This window comes from Gopherus flavomarginatus, chromosome 20 (assembly GCF_025201925.1).
Source record: "Gopherus flavomarginatus isolate rGopFla2 chromosome 20, rGopFla2.mat.asm, whole genome shotgun sequence".
Classification (NCBI taxonomy): domain Eukaryota; kingdom Metazoa; phylum Chordata; order Testudines; family Testudinidae; genus Gopherus; species Gopherus flavomarginatus.
Window position 1 is genome coordinate 15,979,017 of NC_066636.1, and position 14,977 is coordinate 15,993,993.

At 46.0% G+C, this 14,977-nt stretch overlaps 1 pseudogene; it reads left to right on the forward strand.

The window, feature by feature from the left end:
* The first annotated feature begins 7,453 nt into the window (after positions 1–7,453).
* Positions 7,454–14,977, forward strand: part of LOC127038398 (intelectin-like protein) — a 29,454-nt pseudogene continuing 21,930 nt past the window's right edge.

Sequence of the window (14,977 nt, forward strand, 5' to 3'; positions counted from 1 at the left end):
CACCTGGTGTCCACCTACTTGCGGTTTCTGCAGCTGTGCTCCCAAGCAAAATTTGAGGAACTTGGGTTCAAAAATACATGTTTGTTCCTTTGGCCAAGTACATTGGGGTTATTTTTGTGCGTGCACAAGCTTCTTAATAAACTATAGTGACCTTGCAGTTATTAGTCTATTTCAGTAGTAATACAAGGGACTTTATATTAGTTTAATCCCTTAAAGGCAGCATTTTAATAGCATAATAGTGTGATAATAGTAGTGTATAGAGAAATCAGAGAGTGAGCCTCAGGAGAGTTAGTGGAAAATCAGCTTTTTTTACTTTACTATATGTTAGTATGATTGAGGCCTACTGTTTTGATGTAATTATTAGCTTGATTAAGACCTGGCTTTTGGGCCTGGGGTTATTTTTCTTTATCAGTCCTGTGTTGGTGTCACTGGTGTAGATATGTGGGCAGAGTTGGCATTGAGGTTTGTTTAATCTTGGTAATTTTTCTTCATGCTCTTTGTCATTGAATCTGTTTTCTCCTTTCAGGGAAAAACTCCCATGTTCAGCGCAGCGCCATGAAGGTTTCCCGCCAAGCCAGCCAGATGGTGATGGTCAGGAACACCACGGTCCACAGCAGCATCTCTCCTAGTCCTGCACCACCTCCCACTGCTGCTCCCAGGGCAGGAGCCAACGCTGGTCTCTGGTGATCTGCGGGGGACAGAGGCATGGGCAGCATCTGAACATGCAGCCGCCTCCTCCCCAGGCTCCAACTTTATAGGCAGTCATTGTAGACCCTGAAGGGGGGGTCCTTGGTTGGTAACCCCCACCTCCTCAGTGTTGGGCACTTGCTCCCATGTGCGACTCAAGGTTGGGTCTTCCCTTTGCTCTCTAATGAAGTCACCGTCTACCATCAGCGATTCATGCCCAGCTTTCTTTGGCACTCCCACCTCTATGGAGCAAGGCCCGGGCTCTTCCATCTGGTCAGGGGGTTCCTCCTCCCACCCTTTCGGCTTCCCTTTGGGTCTTTCCAATGGAAGCTGGCGTCCCCACTCCTGCCTGACCTCCCTGACCCACCAGCAGTCACGACCTAGGACCACAGAGTATGCTAGCCTCTAAACCAGGCGGACCCAGCATGTCTCCTTGTGATGGCTCACTTCTAGCTTTACCCGAGAGATAGGATATAGCTGTATATCCCCCTGGATGCACTGGAAGTATATAGGGGCCTCTTCAGGGCCAGTGACTTCACTAGATTGGCCTGTATGAGCATCTGGCTGCACCCTGAATTGACAACACCTGTTACTTGAGTGCCATTGACCCACATAGTAAGTATCAGTTTGGGTGGGCCTTTCTTCCGAGCCCAGGTGCCTGCTACCCAGTCATGGCCATAATTAGAGTCCATAAAAGGGCAATCACATATGAAGTGCCCCTCCTGGCCGCACTCATAACATCGATTGTTCATTTTCTCTGGGGCCTTGTGCTGGGATTCCATGTAGCTTCCAGGTTGGGACCTACGCCCCATGATCCAGGTCTAATCCAGGGTCCCCATTCTTTGTTTTTTTGTGATCTCTCAGATGGGTCCTTCTGGTGGCTTCCAAGATTCCCTGGTTTAGGCATCTGTAACACAGAACCCTCTGCAGTTTAGTAATCCTCCTTTAGAGACATTTCCTCTGTGAGAGTCATTGGACAGTGTCGATGGATCACCACTCCTTCCCCCTGCGGGAAGGATCTGTGTAAACTGTTCAAGAATGATGCCTCCACCACTGGAGGTCCTCTCAATATCTTGGGACCTAACCATCACCAGCAATAGTCTCAGAGTCTCCGGGTCACTGCCCAAGGTCATGCACCTAGGAGATATCTCTTCCATCGAAATCTCTCACAGAATGTTTTTGGGCTAACCCAGAGTAACCTATGATGGCAGCCTTTACTTTGGCATAATTGAGAGCATCAGTAGGGTCTAGGTTCTGGTAGACAGTTTGGACAGGCCCAGTCAAATATGTGGCAACTAGGGTAGCCCAGTGCTCGGGAGCCCAGCGGGCCATGATGGTGACTTGCTCGAAAGTGACCAAGAAGGCCTCTGGGTCATCTCCAGGCCCCATCTTAGACAGTCTAACTGGTAACCCTGTCAGAGTGCTCTCTGTTCCCCAGCTCATCCCAGCGGTGCCAGGAGGTCCCACTGCAGGTAGGAGCGCTGACATCTGTTGAACTAGTCACTCCTGTTGGACTTGGTGTTGTGTCGCTAGCTCCCTGAGCAAGTGCTGCTGTTTTTCTTGGTGTTGGGTCATATGTTGTTGTTGGGCAGCCGTTTGCTGTAGCAGGTGGGCCCATTGCTGCTGTTATTGGGTATCCTGCTGCTGGTAGTGGTTTTCCAGCATTCATTTTAGTACCTTTTTGTTATCCATACTAGCTGGGGGGCTTTCTCACATAGTTCTCCTCTTTTGGTCCTCTTAAGAGGGTCTGACCATTGCCCGCATTCTCCACCACATGTCATGGGGGGCCCTGCATGAAGGGGTGGATTGCCCCCCATTTGCCCAGTGCGGGGTTGGTACACCCCATCACACAGTTGTCAGAGCTCCCTGTGAGATCAGGTAATTGCAGCAAGGAGGGCCCAAGACCCCTGGTAGGGCCAAGCAAACAAACAGTCTGTAGCCTCTGAGACTCGTGGCTGGGACATGTAAAGGTCATTGGCAATCAGTCTGTAGCCCCTGGGTGGGACAGAGAAAACAAACAGTCAATGTCCCTGGAAAACAAACTGTCACCACGCCTAGTGGCCAGTGGGGTAGGGAAGGGGAACCCAGGCCCACCCACTCCACCAGGTTCGGACTCAAGACCCTATGAAGCTGGGAGATTTCCCATTAAGGGTTTATACACTGACTCCTACTACATTTTCTGGGTCACTTCCTACCACTAAGTGCATCTCCAGCATTTCGGCTTGGCATCCCAGACAGTTTCCACATTTGGCTGGTCATCTGCAGCATAATCCAGGTCCACAGCTTCCACCGCTGGAGAGTTACAGGTGCCTCTGCAGAAGCCTATAGCACACGTACTTCCTCTTCCTCAGCTAGCTCAGCCTGAGCTGGGCTACCTCCTTTTAGCTGTCCCTTCCACCTGGAGCATGTGCAGCTGGGGAGAAGGGGCATGTCGTCCTGGGCTCAAAATGATTGACCCGGCCCCTCTGGGCCAGTGCAGGGTTGATACACCCATCACATGGACCACACGAGTGGAAAAGGGAATTCACACTCTCGGAGTGGGGTACAAATGAAATTTGCAAGGTTAGAAGCTCCTGGATCTTGAGCACCACATGAAATTAATAATTGGACTGTACCAATTATAATTGCTATTCCTATATGGACAAGTAATCCTAAAAAAATCCTTATACGTTAACAGTATGTGTAGAGTAGAGAATGGGACCTATAAACAGCACTATCCCAGTGTGAAAATGGCAACACCTGAAGGAGATTAAATTCATAGATTCATAGATTCTAGGACTGGAAGGGACCTCGAGAGGTCATCGAGTCCAGTCTCCTGCCCTCATGGCAGGACCAAATTAACACAGCCCGCTGTCAACGAATGAAGCAGATGGTTCTTTGAGTGCTAGGCTGGAATGAACCTGACCACAAACAGTTAGGCCTATCTAGTCATTAAAGAGAGAGTTTCGGAGGTGGTTCTGCTTGGGGACACAGTATGTGCTCTGAGATACCACAACTTCTCGGTGGGAACACCACCATGCCCGGGAAGCCTGGATGCAGGGCCAGCCTTAGGGATGGGCCACCCAGGTGACCGCCCAGGGGCACTATGGTCAAGAGGGTACCGTGCAGCAGCCTATGGCCAAGGCCCTTCATTTTCAGCTGTTACTGATTTGTACTTAAAATTTCCCAGGATTTACAAAAACTATTATTCAGTTTTTATTGATTTTCATCCTCAGTTTGGACCACTCATGTACTGGAAAATACTGATAATGTTAGGAAACTGTAATACATTATATGAGGTAAACATGTTTGTTAATAAATTATTCTAAGTGCACTTGCGAGGTTGGCTGTTAAAGGGAAGGTAGTGGAAGATACACACCTGTGCATATGTGTATGAACTGTTAATGTACTTTTCATGAAATAAACCACAGCATTAAACTCCTTTTACTTTCAGAATTCTCACTTTTCTCCATATGTTGTTTTTTCTGTCCTCCCCTCCCATGATATTTACCAGAAAACTGAAGTTATTTTTTTGCTCTGATTTTTACCCATTTTTTATTTTTTGTAGTAAACACTGATAAATTCCCAGGAATTTTAAAACAAAATAAAATTGAACGTGAAGGGCCTTACTCACAGGTAAACTGATAGCAGAAAATGTATAAAAACAAAGCTATGTATTGCCTCAATCTTTGAAAGATGTATACACGTCCTTACCTTTAAGCATGTGAGAAGATCCAACGGATTAAAGAAAAACAAAAACAGGAGAAAAGGATGAATTTGAGTGTATGTGATGCAAATGGTGTGGCCCAATCACTAAATGTAAATATTTATAGCCCAATAGTTCTAAGTCTACAACAATAAACAGTTTATTCAAATGAAAAGTTTTATTTGGGCATTAGAGATATTTTGTTTTCTTAAACTCAGAGGTGGCCTTGTCTTTTGAGTTCTGTTTTAGTTCGGCAGCAAATCATGCTGATGAACGGAATTCAAAGAATTAATCTACCGAATACTTGTTCCCTCTGTCTTTCCTTCCACCAAAATAAACTCTGATATTTACCCAGAAAAATCATTAATAGTTTTTTGCACTGAGTTTCACCTGTTTTTGTTGTTGTGGTAAATTCCTGGGGAAAATTAAATAAAATAAAAACTGAAAACAAAGGGCCCAACCTATGGCCAAGTGTAAAGATAAAGGAGAAAGTGACAGAGGCTGTGACAGAGAGCACTGAATGGGAATCACTGGTGACAAACTCTTTGCACCTTTACCTCCCTTGTCCATTAACACCGCTCATTGGGTACAAAGGAAAATAGAGCAATTGGTGCCCAACAAGCAATTGGGAATAATACTGCTTAGCCAGTGGAAACACCAGGATGGGCTGTACCAGAGGAGGTGAACTTCGTACGTTAAGCCTAATATTGATGGAGATTCAAATGATTACCTCCTTTGCAGTTCTGGGAATGAGCTGCTGGGTAATAAACTTGAAGAAGAAAGCACAGAAAGACAGGAATATGATGCAAAGGAAATTAATGCTGATATGAAAAGAAAGAAGCAGGGGAATGTAGTTAAGGCCTGGCCTGACATAAGTAATTAACACACGGAAGGAGCTTAATATTTGGAATATAAGATTAGGGAAGGAAATAAATGATTCGGTGGCAAACAGAATGTTTGTGTTAAATCAGATAAGGCAGGAGGCCAAGAAGACAGAATGTTTGAGCCAACTAAAATAAGATGCAAAACACTCAGGGAAGTATTTACTATGAACTTGATAAGAAGAGACAAAGAATGTAGAGATAAGATAAAGAGCAAGTCATATCATGGTCAGTGTGTATACAACACCTACTGCACAGGGACTGGTTCCTGCAAAGTAACCAAGCCAAGCCAAATATGTGTGATGCAGTGTTACGTGCCTGGATGCTCTGCAAGGACGAGGCCCACACATACAGGTGAATTAATTGGCTTTAATGAAAGTTAAGTGACACACCCGCAACGGGAACTCCACGCTTTGCTGCCACTAGCTTGGGGAGTCCAACGTCCGAACAGCTCGGTCAGGTGCGAAGTTCAATGCGCAAGCTCTAGCCCTTAGCAATTATAGCATCATGCTAATAGCATGCAAACTAGCCTTATACATATGCAATAAGGGACTCTCCAGCAGCAATGGCCACCTCCCCTGGCCTTGGGCCAGGGACTTTCTGCAAACTTTTCGCAGTTCCTCAAAACACCGGGGCTTCCCACACAGGGCAGTTTTAACCGGTTAAAAGCAGCAGATGCTAGCAACTTCTGTCCGCTCGTAACCTCTCCTTGAGAAAGCGCAAGCCCTAGCTCAAACCGTAATAATATCTTCCGGGGTCCCTTACATGCAGTGTATAGTAAATGCAATGAGATGTGCAATGTATATCAAGGGAGAAGGTTTCTGTGTAACTATGGAGTTGTAATGTAACCTGCATCGGTCCCCCCTGCGTTTGAATTTGATCAATTCAGCATAGCACTTATGTAACTTGCCATTTGTACAGACACATTTCCTGTGACCGCAGACCGCCCACAGGCATGCCACTGAAGGCCACCTGACTGCTGAGCTTGAGGCAGCAAAAAACATAGAGCCGCCCCTGCCCACACTGCTCACCAATCCACCGCCACAAGGACCTTCAGCTTCCCTCCATGCTGGAAGCGTTCAAGATGCATCGGACCTCCTGGCGCTGACAGCACCACCATCCCCTCCAAGGCGGGAGAGGTCGCCGGCACTGGTTCCTGGCCCAATCCATTCTGTGGGCAAGCTGGCGACGATGGCATTGATGAGGGTATCATCCCCTGCGTGCCAACCTCTGGCACCATTGCCCATGGTGGGGGAGCAGCTCTGGTCCCCCAGTTGGCTCTGCTCCTCCGTGATCTTCACAGTCAGAGACCTCAGAGTTGGAAGCAGAGTGATTGCTCTCCAGTAGAAGCAGAAGACTATGCTCCTGCTGCGATCAATAGCCCTACCTGGCACTGTGGCCGGGACAGTGGCAGGCTCCTCAGTGGCCCTTCTGGATACCCTGGGCCTATCACCAGAGCCAGGGGCAGAGCCAGGCCTCCAGACTGATGTCGGTGGCTTCGGCATCCTTTGGGCTGCCACATATGCCCTCCACAGTGCTGCAGGGGACCCATCTGGCAGCTACACTGATGTCGATGATATCGGCACCAACCGCGATGTCAACGATCTAGGCATTGATTGCTGCACAATCCTTGGCACCGATTGTGGCTCAGATCGGAGCTCTGATCGCAGCACCATCTGCGGCACTGCCATAGTCACCCACGGCATCACCAGCAACACCAACCGTGGCACCACCAGTGACGCTGACCGTAGCACAGCCATAGTCACCAACCACAGCACTGTCAGCAACACCAACTGTGGCACCGCCACAGTCACCAACCGTGGCACCTCCACAGTAAGCAACTGCAGCACCGCCATCACCACCAACCCTGGCACCACCAGTGACACTGACTGCGGCACTACCCACGGAATAGTCAGCTTCACTGACTGTGGCATCAACCACCGCACCATCCATGGCACTGTCCACGGTGCTGACTGTGGCTTCAGTGTTCCTCGCTCCTAGGGACACCAGAGGGGCTGATGGCAGGGAGCAGGCTCTGGTACCGGCCATCATCTCATCCTCCTCATCTCTGGATGAGGCAGTGGTGGCCTCAGCAACCGCTCCAGCCTTAGAGGACAGCAGGGTCCTACAGCAGTTGCTGTGATAGGTGGCCCAGAACCTGAACTATAAACCAGAGGAAGTGGTGGAGGAGGCCGACCCAATGGTTGGCATTCTTTCCTCTCCAGGGCCATCCCGTATCGCGCTGCCGCTGATTAAAACCATCAGCGATGCCACAAAGACCCTGTGGCAGACCCCATCCTCATTGCTGCCTACCTCCAAGAGGTATGTGCGGAGATAATTTATCTCCTCAAAGGGGTACGAACATCTTTACATGCACCCCCAACCGGACTCCCTGGTAGTGAACAAAGCCAACCAGCGCAAGCACCAGGGCTACTCCATGGGGAAGGGGTTGTGGCTCCATATTGCTAACCATCAGGAGGTGCCTAGCAAGTACAATTATAATACTTGTGGGGCAGAAATTGGCAGAATCCTTCCTATGGATTCTTGTGCGGAGTTTTCCGTGCTAGTAGAGGAGGGCAAATAAATTTCCTGTCAGTCCCTGCAGGCGGCCCTGGATGCAGTGGATGCAGTGTCTCACACCATGGCCATGAGAAGGAGTTCCTGGCTGCAGGTCTGGTCTTCTTTGAGGGTCAGTCTTTGTTTTCCGAGAAGACAGACTCTCGTCTGCACAGCCTCAAGGACTCTTGAGCCACCTCAAAGTCCCTGGGCCTCCACACCCCTGCCATCCAATGGAGGCACTTTAGACCCCAGCTCCCACAGAGGAATTATCAACCTCTTGGTAGGCAGAACGGGTCGCACAGGAGAAATAGAAACTCAAGTAAGAGACCTCACCCCTCCTCTGGCCAGGGCTCTGGCCAGTCTAAACCCTCCTCAGACCCAGATCCTGCCTTTTGAAGGTGCTCCTGGGGGCAACACATCAGTGCAAAGACTGGATCCATCCCACCTTGCATTTTCATCCCATTTATCCCCTTTCTACCACGTGTGGGCCTGTATTACATTGTATTGCTGGGTACTCCACACAGTAGAGAGGGGATATTCACTCCAATTCTCTGCCCTCCACCCTCCTTCCCCGTCCTTCTTCAGGCTCGCTTCTCACGAACAGCTCCTCATACAGGAGGTGCAATCCGAAGAGGAGCGGCCCGTCCTCTGCAGCCGGGGCAGTGCTGCGCTACCGGCTCCCGCCTGGGAGATTGTGGGGGGGTGGCCGCTGACCACAGAAGAGCGGCGCGAACATGCTGAGGAGGAGCGGCCCATCCTCTGCAGCCGGGGCAGGGCCGTGCTACCAGCTCTGCCTGGGAGGTTGGGGTGGTGGCCGCTGACCGCGGAAGAGAGGCAGGAGCCAGTAGCGCGGTCCTTCCCTGGCTGCAGAGGATGGGGGGAACATGGCGCCTGGGCAGGCTACTCCTCCTTGGCTTGTCCCTACCTCTGCCTCCTCCTCCCTTCTGTGCCGCCTCCTGCCAGGGGAGGGGAGAGGGGGGCAGAGTGGCAACCCAGGCTGAGCCCAGCTCGTGCCAGGGCCAAGGCAAAGACCAAGGATGAGCAGGGCTGGGATCCAGCAACAGCCCCAACCCCTGGCCCTGGGAGCGGCAGTGACGGGAGATGAATCCACCTCGGGCCAGATCCACAGCGAGGTAAGAGTTGGACTGGGCAGGAGGGCCCCTGGGACCCCTGGGGAGCTTCTGCCTGCTGGAGCCCCAGAGGCTGCTCCTCCCTCCCCAGTCCCTCACAGCACTCCAGTGCCTGGCGTCTCCTTCTGCCTCCCCTCCTGCAGGGGGTGAGCGACCTGGCAGAGGGGTAGCATCTGTCCAGCAAGCCCAGCACCTCTTCCTTGGCTCCTCCAGCCCCAGAGCTCTCTCCATTGCATGCCCCTCTGGCTCCCAACTGGGCGGCCTCAGCGCTGGGAAAATGCCAGCAGGGCTGGGTCCAGTGTGTATCTGAGCTCATAGGGAGCTCTCTCGCCCCAATAACTAGCGCCTTACCTACGGCAAGTACAAGAGTGCAATAGGAGTGTGACGTGAAAAATATCATGTCATGTTGTGACACGGTCACTCAAATCATGATTACATGTGTGTACTGTGCTGCCCCATTGGCCCCATTTGTGCTAATTTCCGTTTCGCATCAGTGCCAGTGGTTATAGGGCAAAAATGCCGGGATAAAAACAAAAATGACTTTCTGGTGGTGCTTACCGGCAACAAAGAGAGAAACAGCAAAAAGAATTAGAAAAACTATCTCGTACTTCAAAAAAGTATTTTTAAAAAGACGACAATCAAGGAGAAAGCTCTAAGCAATGCATTGAAGGTGATTATTCATCAACTGATGAAGACCGATTGAACCAAAGATTACCTTTATCAACTGATAAAGATGAACAACAATCTGACCAAAGATTATCTTCACTAACTGATAAAGACGAATAATCACAATCCAGCTGAAGATTTACTACTTCAGCTGAAGAGTCCAGATATGAAGAACTGTTATCCAAATCTAAAACTGAAGAATAATTATTGGAAGGTGGAGAGATTGACATAGGATCGGATCCAAGTACATGGCCGAAAATAATTACCGATACAATGCGAATTATTATTGTGAAAAAAGGTCCTTCAAAACTAGATCCTACATTTGAATATCCATTTAATGAGTCAAATTGTCGATTTATGCTATCCAGTATGAAGAAAAAATGAAAAATGGGGAACAAATTAATATATCATGGTTAGTGTATTCATAGACCAAAGATGTATTTTTTTGTTTTTGCTGCAAACTGTTCTGTAACTCGGACATCCTTCTGGCAACTTCAGGTTTTAATGACTGGCGAAATTTGTATCAGCATTTGAAAGAACATGAAACATCAAAAAATCATTTACACTCATTGACAAATTGGATTGAGCTGTCAAACAGATTACTTTCCGGTACAACAATCGATGCAGTACAGCAATGTCAACTAAATTCAGAAATTCTACGTTGGCAAGCGGTGTTGGAACGCTTACTGGCAATCATTAATTTCCTAGCCGAACAGTGGGTCCTTGGATATTTTATATGAGAATAACAATGGAAATTTCTTAAAATTGGTTGAGTTATTGGCAACATTTGATGATGTTATGGCTGAGCATGTATGAAGAGTGGAAGATGGAGAGATTCACACCCATTATTTGGGTAAAAATACACAAAATGAGATAATAGAATTAATTTCTAATGGAGTGCATAATGAAATTTTATCGAATTTGAAACATGCCAAATATTACTCAATTCTAGTAGATTGTACTCAAGATCTGAGCAAAACCGAGCAAATGTCAATAGTTTTACGATTTCTGAAAACTGATGAAAAGGCAGAAGTGAAAATTTGTGAACACTTTCTAGAATTTATACCAGTGAATGAAACTACTGGGAAAGCCCTCACAGATGTAATCCTACAGAGATTGGAACACTATGGAATATATTTAGAAAATATGCGTGGCCAAGGGTATGATAATGGATCAAATATGCGAGGACGACAGGCAAGTGTACAGCAAAGAATATTGAATTTAAACAATCAAGCTTTTTTCATTCCCTGCCATGCACATTCACTAAATCTGGTTGTCAGCGATGCTGCCAAAACATCTATAGATGCCGTTTCATATTTTACCACAGTGCAAGCAATTTACAACTTTTTTAGTGCTTCCATACACCGTTGGGCAGTCTTGAAGAAGCATCTTGAACAAAAACTCACACTTAAACCTCTAAGTCAAACTAGATGGGAAACAGGATAGATGCTGTTAGACCATTTTGATATTCATCAGGAGAGATTTATGATGCACTATTCGAAATAAACCAGGACTTGTCGTATGATCCTTCATTTCGACATGAAGCTGAAACATTGGCTCAGAAAATGATGCAGTTTCAATTTTCATGTAGCACGGTTATTTGGCACAATATTCTAAATCAAATTAATTTCACCAGCAAGGTTATGCAGAACATAACCATAGACATATCCGAGGCAAAGATGATTTTGAGTAAAACGCTGGAATATTTAAAAAAATACCATTCAGATGAAGGATTTGAAGAAACTGTCAAAGAAGCAACAACAGTAGCAGAGGATCTTGCTTTTGAACCGACGTTTGCACCTCAACAATTCATTCATCCTCGGAAAAAAACAAGACAGTTTTGTTATGAGGTTCATGATGATCCTATTCTAGATCCAAACAAAAGATTTAACTTTGAATGTTTCTATTGTATTTTGGATATAGCTATAACTTCCATTGAAGAAAGATTTTGTTAGTTGCATGGTCATTGTGAAACTTTTGAATTTTTATACGAGATTGGAAATATTAAAAATCAGTTTTCCAAAGACCTTATGAAGCAGTGCCGAGACCTACATTTAGAGCTCAGTACTGATAACACTGCTGACATTGATGCAGTAGAATTGTATGATGAATTAATAGCTTTATCTGAGCTAATAAGTCCTAAAACTTCTCCTCTAAAAGTATTAGAATTTATAGCAAGAAATGCTTTTTTCAGTTCAAACACTGCTATAGCATTACGCATTCTTTTAACATTACCAGTATCAGTGGCTTCTGATGAGCACAGTTTCTCAAAACTGAAATTACTAACAAATTATTTGAGGTCCATCATGTCTCAAAATCGTATGTCAGGACTTGCATTAATTTCAGTTGAAAGTACTATTGCAAAAAATTTAGATTTCACTGACTTATTAAAAGACTACGCAAGTATAAAAACCAGAAAAATTCAGTTCATATAAATTCTTTTAATTTATGAGAAACTGGAAGACACTAAAGCTTTTCATTATAGTGTATAGTTGAACTCAAATTGTTTGTAATTGTGTTTTTGTTAAAATTAAATGTTAAAATTACACTAGTAGGAAATCATTTTATTTCACTAACTACAAATTCTGTTTTCATTTTTTAAAATTTTAAACAGTCAAAACGTAATTGCAAAGTGCAAGCATGTGTAAAGCCAAAAAAAAGTGGAGAGGAGGAGAGGAGCCAAAAATTTTTTTGCTTGGGGCGGCAAAAAACCTAAAGCCGGCCCTGAAGAGAAATGTCAAACAAACAAACAAAACACTTTATTATGTGAACTAACTTAAGCTGTTTAAGGTTTCATCCCACAGACCAAAGACTCCAGAAGATATCACACCCCAAAGACACCAGACGCAGGGCCGGCTTTAGGCCTATTCCACCAATTCCCCTGAATCGGGCCCTGCGCCTAAGATGGCCCCGTGCCCAGTGAGAATCCCTTCCCTTGCTAGAGGCGCCTTTTTAATTTTTACTCACCCAGTGGTGCTCTGGGTCTTCGGCGGCACTTCAACGGCAGGTACTTTGCTTGCTCCGGGTCTTTGGCGGTACTTCGGCAGCAGGTCCTTCAGTGCCACCGAAGACCTGGAGCGACTGAAGGACCCGCCACTGAAGTGCCGTCAAAGACTCAGAGCACCGCCCAGTGAGTGCAAGCCCCACGTGTTTTGGTTTTTTTTTTAGTCATCCCTGCTGGGGCCCCGTCGAAACTTAGAATTGGGCCCCGCACTTCCTAAAGCCGGCCCTGACCAGAAGATATCAGTACACAGTGAAGGAACTCCCAAACATCAAGAACAGAAAAAATGAAGTGCTTTATAAATAACAGACTGGTCAATTACACCTCAGTGTATTATATATGGACAATTAAGCTAGCAATCAGCTAAAAAACACTAGCTGGACCAGGTTAAACTGTCATTTAATTTAAATTTGGTTACTGTGTAAAAGCACCTGTATTATTACTGTATTATTGCTGTACAACATTTACAATGTGCATAACCCTGCTAAATTGTTTAACCAAAACACAGGTAAGAATCAACAAATGAATGGCAGCAAACTACATGAAGGCAAGAAAAAAAATGGGTAAAAAAATACACCTTATGTTACACAGTAACTACAAATCGGGTAAATAAAAATTCCCTGGTAGCACCGGTCATAATTTGGGGTCACTGACACTGCATCCTAACTGAGGCACTGTTGGGTGTGTCATAAACAGATAGCTAAGGGTTAACGTCTCTTTCACCTGGAAAGAAGTATCTGAAGCACCTGACCAGAGGACCAATCAGGAAACAGGATTTTTTCAACTCTGGGTGGAGGGAAGTTTGTGTATGAGTCCTTTGTTCTTGGGTCTTCTGCCTGTATGCTCTCTCGGCTATGAGAAGTGATTTCTGTTTCCTGCTTTCTAATCTTCTGTTTCCGAGTTGTGAGTACAATAGTAAGACAGTAAGGTTTCCATTGTTTTTCTTTTTGTATTTACATGTCTATAGGTGCAGGATTGCTTTGAATTGTATTCTTTTTGAATAAGGCTGTTTATTCATATTTCTTTTAAGCAAATGACCCTGTATGTGTCACCTTAATACAGAGAGACCATTTTTATGTATTTTTCTTTCTTTTTATATAAAGCTTTCCTTTTAAGACCTGTTGGAGTTTTTCTTTAGTGGGGAACTCCAGGGAATTGAGTCTGTACTCACCAGGGAATTGGTGGGAGGAAGAAGTCAGGGGGAAATCTGTGTGTGTTAGATTTACTAGCCTGACTTTGCATTCCCTCTGGGTGAGGGGGGAAGAGAGATTAGCTCTTGGTAATTTTGTTCTCCAGGACTGGGAACGGGGAGGGTGGAGTCCCTCTGTTTAAATTCACGGAGCTTGCTTCTGTGTCTCTCTTCAGGCACACCTGGAGGGGGGAAGGGAAAAGGTTTATTTCCCTTTGTTGTGAGACTCAAGGGAGTTGGGTCTTGGGGTCCCCAGGGAAGATTTGGGGGGACCAGAGTGCCCCAAAACACTCTAATTTTTTGGGTGGTGGCAGCTTTACCAGGTACAAGCTGGTAACTAAGCTTGGAGGATTTTCATGCTAAACCCCATATTTTGGACGCTAAGGTCCAAATCTGGGAATAGGTTTATGACATGAGTGGCAGTGGTGAGATAGAATCCAGAAGCCAGTAGGAATATTATATTTTTCTTTTCTCTGCTAGGGGCTTTTTAGCAGAGAGAAACAGTTTGGTTTTAAAAGGGAAACAGAGAGAATTTTTTTTCTGCTCTCTCTGGCAGTTGTGGCTTGCATATTAAGCAAGCAACCATTAAGTAACTATTACAGGTCTTTTGTCAGACAATAGCACTCCCATTAGGAGGCAAATACCAGCACTATACACACGCAAATAAAGTGGTTTTTCTGGTTTACTTTACATTTAAAATATTAGCTAGAGGAAGAAAGGGAAATAGGCACTGTTGCTAGGCAGACCCCAGGAGGCAACAGAGAACCTGCAGTTCAGACAACAAACACCGGCGGGCACCCCAACACAAGAAAACAAGATGTCACGAAAACCAGACACAGTACAGCTCGAAGCAATGGAAAAACAGATAGAACTGCTCAGAACACAGATGGCCAGAGATGAGGCAACTCACAAACAAGAGATGGAAAGGCTACAAAAACAAGAAGAAGCCAACAATGCAGCCCACCAACGAGAGTTGGAAAAACAAGAAAAAGAAAGTGAAGAGAAGGAAAAACAGAGAAAAGATGAACTGGACTTAGCGCAAGCTGGGCCGAATGCGCCAGCCAATCCTAACAACCCTTCGCCAGTACTTGTTCCACATCACAGGAAATTTCCGACCTACAAGGCAGGTGATGACACCGAGGCCTTCTTGGAAAATTTTGAAAGAGCCTGTCTTGGGTA